A 9,863-nucleotide genomic window follows, 5' to 3' on the forward strand; every position below is an offset into this window, starting at 1 on the left:
ACGGACTATCTTCTTATGGTAATCTATGCGATTCCTTAAGTAATCCTCTTTATGCGGGCAGCGACACATCAAATCCGCACATTGGTAGCAATCCACGCCTTCCAAGTCGTAAGCGCGGGAGAGAAACCTATAATTCACTTCATGCGTTCTCCGGTGCGTCTGTAAACGTTGACGACTACTAAGTATCTTATTACAGAAACTACACTGTCTGGTTCGATTACAGACGCCCCTTTTCAGATGCTGCTGCATTTCGAAGGGGTTGTGGAATTCCTTATTACAGTCCTTACAAAGCCCACAAATGCGTTTATCCTGATGTTGTTGCATCTTTTGAACGGTGCTGAATTCCTTACCGCAATCCTTACAAGCGCGGCTAAGGGGTTTCTTTGTACAAACGCCGCGACGAACGTGGTATTGAAGTCTTTGTTTGGTGCTGAACACCTTCTTACACAACAAGCAGTCCATATATACTTAACAATATCTTAGCCTCCATTTAACATCCTTAACAAAGATTTAACCTAAACGTCAACATTCTGAGACACTCTTTGAAATAGTTTCCAGGCATCCTTAACAAAGATTTAACCTAAACGTCAACATTCTACAGGGGATATCGCATGAAGTCCTTAACGGACTCCTTAGCCCAGCCCGCCATCGTCAAGAGCGCGCCAAACCGTTCTGCACGCTTCAGGCCGCACATTTCATCGTACAACTCCTGCACGCGCTCTTTTAACCGGTCTATCTCCTCCCTTTGTATTTCTATGGTGTCTCTTTTATCTTTTGCGTCGGCGACAATTCTTTGCACTGCTTCCACTGGCTCCATATATATCAGGGAACAAGTTCCCTTCGAAAGAAGGGATATAAATGAACCCAAATCACATGCCTTGTAACGCTCTGATAGTAGGACCCACCGGCTGCGGAAAGACCCAGTTCGTGGTAGAGCAGCTATTAGGACCCTTTAGATACCGCTTTGACTACATAGTGCTATTATGCCCCACCTACGTGAATAACCGCACCTGGACGGGCATAGGAGTGAACGATGAACGACTTCTTCGTAGATATCTTAGACCCCAACGAGTTATCCAGCCACCTTAAGTTTTGGCATAAGCAATTCCCTAAGGATACGCAAACCTTGCTCATATTGGATGACATCGCCTGCGGGGACGACGTAAAAAGGCGCACTTCCGAGCTCGTTAAACTCGCCTTCAGCGGTAGACACGACAATATCAGCGTTTGGTTGCTCTCGCAGCAGCTTACCAGCGTCTCTAAGCCCTTCTGGGAAAACATAGGATCGCTTGTCGTCTTCTACACGCCCAGTAAGTCTGACCTGGAAACCATCTTAAGCGACTACGGCGGTGAGATATCCAAGGAACAGTTGCATGAATACATGCGGCATTTAAAAACGCACCAACATTCCAAAATGATCTTCTCTTTGAGGTTTCCGTATTCCATAAAGATCTCCGATCTTTAACTCCTAATGTATATGGAGATTGAGCAGCTCTTAGATGAAGTCCCCACACAGTTAGACGAAAGTAACCTTAAGGAACAACTTAACATCCTTGTGTCTTCTGGGAAGTGCAAGGAAATGATAGGCAAGGAACTTACCCATGAGCAGGTAAATAAGTTGTCAGAGGAGGAAGTTAAAAAGTTCCATAAGAGGTACGAGGCCGCCCTTGCAAGTAAGACCACGGACGCTGTGGCAGACTCCGCTATCCGACTTGCAACTAAATTGCTTGGACTTGCGCTGCCTATAGACGACGTGGAACAACTACGGAAGGACATTAGCGAGGACTATGTCATCGCGCAAGAACTTAAGATAACCTGTGGGTGGTTGTCTTTGAAGTGCGGTAAGTTAATGGCAGTCGCCTCTGCGGCACTTCACGTAGCTCAGCATGTCGACTTGAAGGAGGTACTGGTGTCTTGGAAGGACTTCAAGAAGGACAGAGAAGTCGAAAAGGTCTTCCAGGCGGCACTTGCTGAGGTACCTGATCAAGTCGCCTCAAGTACTTAGTTAAGTCATTCGCGGGAATTACCCAGGTCGCCTCAAGTACTTAATCAAGTCGTCCTTAAGTACTTACTTAAGTCATTCTCAAGTACTTATCAAGTCCTTCAAGTCCTTAGATATAAATGAGTGAACCAGAGTCGAAGGTAGAGCAGCCCTAAGAGGAGCAGAAAATTACCAAGGCTAAATCTCCAGGCAGAGTCGCTGCCGGAAAGAAGCTCGCGGAGATGAACAGGAAGAACAAAGCCAAAAAAGAAGAAAAGGTGGAAGAGAAAGAAGAGGAATCCTTCATTAATCCAGGCTACGTCATCGGCGCGTTAGGAGTTGCTATAGCAGCAGGCAGCCTCTACTTACAATGGCGGGCTACGAAGCCAAAAGTAGAAGCCGTGCATGTACCGCTAACGTATCACGCACCCGTGCAGGAGCCCCCTAAGAGTAGGATCCCCGTAATGGAATAACCTTCTCGCTTTGTAATATAATGTCAACCGCGTTATTGAAAACTGTTGAAGAAGCAGCTATTATTACTTCCATCGTTGCGGGTATTGGTTGGGTAGGTAAGAAAGTGCTCAAAGAAGACTTTACTGAAGACCCAAGCAAGAGCTTCGCTAACTTTGCTAAGATGACCGCTGCCGTAGGCGGGGCTATCATGGTAAAGGATTACCTACGGAAGGAAAAGTACCTGCCAACGACGTAACTCGTGAAAATCTCTGTGATTTTCTAATATATAATGGCTAGTGTGGTCGCGGGTGGAATTATTGCAGCTTTTGCATTCACTGGAGCTAATTATGGTGGTCAGTACTTGGATAGATTAGTTAGAGGTGATCGCAGCGGAGATTTGGCTGCCGAAAGGAAGAGACATGACTTAGCGCTGGAGAAATATCAGCGAGACGTGGCAGCTTGGAATGAAAAAAGACAAGCTTACAGGGATTGGTTGGATAAGAACTACCAAGACAAGATGCAGGCAGACAAGAACTTCGAAAATACAGAGTACGCCTTTAAGCTCTATGCGCAAGCACACCCCGCGGCATCGACGGGGTTGAGAAAGCCTCAGTTCAAGAATTACTATCAGCCTTCTAAGAAACAAAAAGACAATGAATTGGTCTTTGTAGGAGTCGCAGGGCTGGCAGGAGGCGTAGCTTTGGCGTATCTGCTCTAAGCTGCGCTCAGATCACTAGAAGGGGACTTGTCCCCTGTAATATATGATCGTCTTTTTGGAAAGCGACAAGAATGACTTTACCACTTATTTAAATCCCCCCATTAAAGCCCATAAGGTTCGGCTCATAAGTTGCTCTTTGTACAATTCTTGGTATAACCTGATTAGGGGCATAGTCACTGAGCATACAGGAGGATCTAACTATCAAGCCGTATTGCTACCCGATGGACATTACACGCCAATCACCCTTGCTAAGGAGCTCGCCAAGCGCGGTTATACTCTCACCACGGGATTGCCGCACGAAATGACCCTCAAACATAATATGCCAAACTATTCAGTAACTTTTGGAAAGTCTGACCCATTGGGATCTTTATTATGTGCCTCGGGCAAGACGATTACCGACACAGCCATACCCGTGAAATGGAAAGTCGCATCTTCTTACGAAGTCTATTGCGACTTGGTCAATAGTTACAACAATGGAGAAAAGTCTTCTCTTATGTCCAAGTTTCTGCCCAAAGGTAATCCATTTGACCCAGTAGAATACACCCCCATTTCTTTAAGCTATGACTTGTCTCATTTGGTAGAAAGCATAAACATCACCATTAAAGTGGACGGAAAGACGGTGGATTTCAACGGACGCAAGATCAATCTTGTTTTGGAATTCATATAATGGTCGAACTGAGGACAAACTCAAAAGGATTTACTATGGGCCTGAGGGCTATTGGAAAGGAGCGTCGGCCATCAAGAAACTCGCGACCGCGGCCAGGGTATCAGAAGAAACGGCTAAGAACTGGCTAAGAAAACAAACCCTCTGGCAGGTTTATCTTCCCGTGCCCAAGTACATTCCCAGGCCCAGCTTTACCGTAAATACCCCTAATGAAGTTCATCAGGCGGATTTGCTTTTCTTACCGCACGACAAGGTGAGAAAGAAGACCTATAGATACGCTTTGACCGTAGTTGATATCGCAAGCAGATACAAGGACACCGAACCCATAACCAGCAAGGATTCTGGGGAAGTCGCAGAAGCCCTAGGTAGGATTTATAAGCGCGTCTTGAAATGGCCTAAGCTGCTGCAAGTGGATGCGGGGACAGAGTTCATGGGCGTCGTTACTAAGACCCTGAAAGACCACAGCACTAAGATTAGGAGAGCCGAAGCTGAGTACCACAGGGGCCAGAGCATTGTTGAAAGATTCAATAAGACCCTGGCCGAGCGTCTCTTTGGGTACCAGTATTGGAAAGAGCTGGAAGATCCCTCCAAACGCAACAGGGAATGGACTCAGAGGCTCCCCCAGGTCATCGTGGCTTTGAACAACGAGGCGGCCAGGGCTACGGGAATGAAACCCAAGGATGCCATAAAAAAGAAACACGTGGAACATAAGTCCTACGTCAGAAGTTCGAGGGCGGTCTTCCCCCAGGAAAAGAGATTAGGTGATGTCACGGTTCGATATCTTTATGAGCCGGGTGAATTAGAAGGAGGATCCAAAAGAGCTACGGATCCCAATTGGTCTTTGGAAACTTACCAGATCCGAAGTGCGATAGCTAAGAAGGGTCAGCCCATCTTGTATTATCTTCATGATGGTCCCACTCGTGGGTTCGTCAAAGAAGAACTGCTTATCGTGTGATGTCCGAATGCTATCGTATGGATACCATCATCACACATCCACCTCTTACCATCAAATGCAGACAGTGACACCTTCTCCTGTGTAACGTTGTGTATTTGATGTCCGTAGCTGCGCAGGCTGTTCATTTTATGTCGCTGTTCCTTACGCGTACGCAGGACCTTTAAGTAGGAATCGTGGGTTATGTCCTTCTTAACCACGTATTTTTTTACGCCTTTAGCTTTCTTTTCTACACCGTCCAGCTTTAGCACGCCGTACATCTTGGGTTTCAGGCCCACATATTCCACGATGGGTTTTCCTTTCATCTCATCCTTCATTTTCCCGATTACTTTCTTGTTTTTAGGGGAGTAAAGAAAGTGGTCGCGTGGGTAATCGCTGGTGTCGTATTCATCAATGTCGGGAACACAGTCTTCGTAAATGTCTTCCGTCTGCACCTCTAGTATCAAGGAATCGGTGTCGGTGTATAAAAGGCGGCACTTATCACCGTATTTCGGTTTTAGCTTGTCGTAGTAAAACTCATACATGAGCAGCTTTGATAGGTCTAACACTGTAAACCCCGTGTATACGGGTTTATTCAGGAATAGATTCGCTTTCTTCATGTGAATCACGTAGAAGTTTAACATTTCTACGTATCTAACGAATCCAGGCTGTGACACGTATGCTTCTGCTTCCTCTCTGGTGCTGGCTATCTTTATGCTTACGCGCTTGCGGATGTTCTCCATTGTCTTACCAAATACTCTATTGTTCATTAGTTTAAACAGGTTCTTTTCGAAGTCATTCTTTGCCTGCGTACGCTTTTGTGTGTTAAAGTCAATGTAGGAGCGCATCCATGGTTCCTGCGTGAACTTCAAAACGTGGTGAATCTTCTTCACGCGCAAGCCGTGGCGCACATAGAACTGCAGGTTGCGGTAATGCACCACGTACTTTCGCTTGTCCATCAGGTTCATCGTTAGCTTCCTGTACGGTTTGTAGCCAGGGCACATTTCCCTCTGCAGCGGACTCAGCTGCTTAAATGGTATTTCTATTGCTTCTGGTGCTAATGGGAACTCATCGTGCGCGTCGTGCAAGTGCTCTGGGTATTCCAAATCAACCTCCAGCACGTAACCTTTGTCGTCTTCTTTACCTACGTTTAGGTAAAACTCTATGGGCTTTATGTTGTCCCATTCGAAGTCGCGTACAGGTAAGTACTGCGACATTGCCCAACCGTAGAGGTTGTTTGCGTCTAAGTAGAAGATGTATGTGGTTGGCTTCTCCGGGTCGTGCTCTACCAGGGGATTGTTTGCGCGGGCGTAACGTCTGCTGGGTCCGCAAACGCCTCCGCGGATACCGTCTTCCATAAAGCGGTACATGTCGTATTCTGTTAGGAGATCCAGTTGCGCGTTTGTCTTCTTTAACAGCGCACTCCAACTAAGCCCAGGAGCCGTGTAGAAGTTCGCTGGATCCAACCCGTAGTATTCCATTGCCATCTTTCGAAAGCTTTGGAAAACATCTGCGAGCAGCACTACGTCTGAACGTAGGTAGATGTCGTGGTATTCTCCCATATTCTCACAGGAGTACTTTTCCCACACATCTAACGCATGCTGGTACTCCTCGTCCTTTATACCGGACTCGTTTAGGGTGCTGTAGAATCTCTCTTTGAGTGGTAGGGGTTCTTCGAATCGCTCCCAGGAATCCATGTATTCGTATGGGTAGACTCCTTTCCTTTCCGCGCCGTATTGACTGGAAATGGGGAACTCCGTGTTGTATTTAACCAAGTTTGCTAAGGAGTCCGCCATGAACTGCTGCGAGTCTAAGAACTTCAGCTTGTCCACAGTTACGGACATGTACCTTTCTTTGTTGTTGGGTATGCACTTTACTTCGGAGCCGTCTGTTCCTTGTAAGAGTAAGTGACTGTCGTAACCCCTTAAATTGTGAAAGAATACGGGTATTTCCATTTCTGGATCTACTTTGAAGTTTATATTACATTTCCAATGAGCCGCACCTCTGTATTTACCCGTGATGTGGCAGTGATCTCTAACCTTATCCACATAGAAATCCTCAACGAATGCTTTATGACAATGAATGCAGTGGGTGGAAGGCTTGTTGGGCTTTTCCCCCTTCCTTGCATACCTGCCACATTTGAAATGAGCTTCTCCTAGATACTTTCCATCTTCGTCCCACGCTTTCTTGGCTCGTCTTCCAAACTGGAGAAGCGTATGTTGGCAAATGTGGCATTTCTTTGCCTTGGTAAAAGCCTCCTGGTTCTCTTTGGTAAATACCATCTTCTTTGGGCGTCTTAATTGTTCTCTTATCTCTTTCTCCTCTTCTCGCAATGCTTCTAGAAACTCATTAGCTGCGTTCTTACCTCGGTAAATTACAGGAGGGTCGGCCTTACCATCTGATCTGACTACTATGTAACCAAAGGAGCAGATCTCGTGTAATCCCACCTTATTCGTGGCACCACTTTTCTGCTCTTCCTTAGTTATCAACGCTTCAAAGTCTGCATATATCACGTAAGGCACCTGCATCTGCTTTTGATGGTCTGAGTACGCTAGGTTCTTATCTGTGGGCATCTGGATCCGTTGCGCCACTTCTTCGACTCCGCGACATATTTCGTCGTGATCCTTTAGAGCTTTAACGCTGGTAAACGATAATAAGCAGCAATCGCAGAAGTATTTCTTACCTTTGTGCTTGGTGTGTCTGTAAAACAGTCTGCTAATATGTTTAACCCACGAATAATGTCCGCCGTGGTAGAAAAGGTGTATTCGTTCTCCTTTACTCTTTGACAACACTAGTGGTACTATCGTTTGGTCTCTGACTCCATAAACGTTAATGGCTAGGTCATTTTCCTGCTCGAATATCGGTATGTCTGTCAGCTGCATTGGGAACTCCACGCCGTCCCACTCCAAATCGTCTGTTGGGTACTTGCTTGGCCTACATGGATCCTTATCTACTGGATACAGTGCGGATCGTATTGCCCACATAAAGCAGCGGTTGTCGTCATTCTTTACGTTAACGATTGCCTTCTTCCTTTCTACCCACACCGGCAGGGGCACGTAACTTCCTCCTCGTATTGGCACGTACCTTGCCATGCTAACCTCCATACCTTCTACCTCCTCCACTGTCCAACCTGATCCTTCTTTCGTGTAGTTAGACAGCGGCTCCATTATTGCTTCTAAGGCTTCGCTGAGTGACCTATCCAGATTCGTGGACTCTAATATAACCAGTGACTTTGATCGCAACATTGCTGTCGTCGTTACCTCATCTTTTGATAAACTTACTTTTACCATTATACTCGCTTTCAGGGCTCCTAATTCTTCTATACCTTTTCGAAGCGTTCTCTTGACCTTCCTTTCTGACTGACGCCAAAACTGTCTAACGTCAATCTCACCGTTACCGGGTATTGACACCGTTTCGAAATTGCTTTGGGATTCCATCTATATAATAGGAAATATCTTATACCTAATTCCAGACCCTTTTCAGATCGTCGTAGTCATACTCACAATCCTGACAATGCCAAAACAATTTAACCTTAGTCTCAAACTTCTTACCACATCCACAATCATAGCTGCTCATACATTTCGTCTTCATCTTCAAATGCTTCTTCAAGTCCACTTCTTTCTTAAAAGTTCTCTTACAATCTTCGCACTCCATATATAGACTAACATATTTAACTACATAAACACGGGATGCGGGTAATCGCGGTACGAATCGAGGAATTCACTTTAGACGGGTAATCCTCCGGTGGTCGTTGCGCTGGAACCCCCATCCCCTATACTACTTTGGAAGATCGCACATCACGTGGAAAAGGAGACAAAGCCTGAAAGGTAATTACCCTAGAGCTCTAGATTAACCCTCACCAAAAGGTGTATAACTTTCAAACTCTTTTGTAGATATGCACAGCTCCTCAAAGCCCTCAGAGTGCAGCAAAAGAAGTATAAGGAAAACATCACGATGATTATGAACAAGCAAGAAGTAAAGGAAGAGGAGGATGAGAATGTTGGAGATAAGAGAAAGGCAGAAGAGAGTGGTATGTATACTAAATGGTGAACAATTATTGCTGAATGGACAATATACTCATAGTTGGGTTTGGACTATTTTTGCAGTAGTTGAGACGAGGAAAAAGAAGATTTTTTTTGACATTGAGGAGGAATCCGACTCTGACCCAGACGATGTGTATGAGGTATCTATCTATCTATCCATCTATCTATCTGTCTGTCTGTCCGTCCGTCCGTCCGTCCGTCCGTCCGTCCGTCCATCTTTTCATTTGTGTTTGTATGTATGTTATAGCCAGAAGAAGATAAATCTAAATCTGAGTCGAAGGAAGAGAGGGAGGAGGAAGAGGCTTTCAGAAACTTGCCAAGGACCACCATTCCCGTAGACACCACCTTCGGGAAGGTCCTTGTTCTGTTTCGGAACCACCTGCGATCGCCGGCAGGTATAGTACTATGCATTTCTTTCACGAAACACTCATACTGAGCAGTGAATAATGTTATGGTGTCCCTTCTAGGAGGGAGAAAGACTCCAAATGCTTCTGAAGAGATGAGTAAGATGGTGTACGTGTTGTGCAAAACTGCACTAAAAAAGGTAAATTCTAGTCTGACATATTCCCCCAGTAATGACCTATCAACTCTTACTGTCTTTTCTTATGTCGTATGAAGGAGCCAATGAACACCAGAGAGGCCATACTTGGGGCCGACCTTTGGGAGGGCTTCTTTGAACCCCAACTTACTGCAATAACAGAGGCCCACAACACAGGTCAGTGTTTTCACTTTTTCAAACATAATTTAGTGTCTCCATACCTAATACTTTATACTGTCGCCTTTCTTTTAGGAGATCCAACTATCATGAGGGGCCAGAGAAAGCCTTCAACGCTGCAGAATTATCCTGCAGCGTTGCAGGCTTTCTTAAAATACATTCTAATCAATAAGCGGTACTTCCCCTTCCAGAAGAGTGTGCGGGAAGATCTCACCAGTATGTATATCTGTCTGCTTTCTTTGGTTGCCATACTCCACCAATTCTAATGCCTTCCTTGTGTTTTCAGCACTGATGGAACAGCAGCCACAGTGGCGTTCGTCTTGCAACAAAGAACGCGGCCTACAAAGAGTTCTGCAGA

The sequence above is a fragment of the Actinia tenebrosa genome, unplaced genomic scaffold (genome assembly GCF_029948245.1).
Source record: "Actinia tenebrosa isolate PJP-AT-01 unplaced genomic scaffold, QUT_ActTen_1.0 PGA_scaffold3__52_contigs__length_22856419, whole genome shotgun sequence".
Lineage (NCBI taxonomy): Eukaryota > Metazoa > Cnidaria > Anthozoa > Actiniaria > Actiniidae > Actinia > Actinia tenebrosa.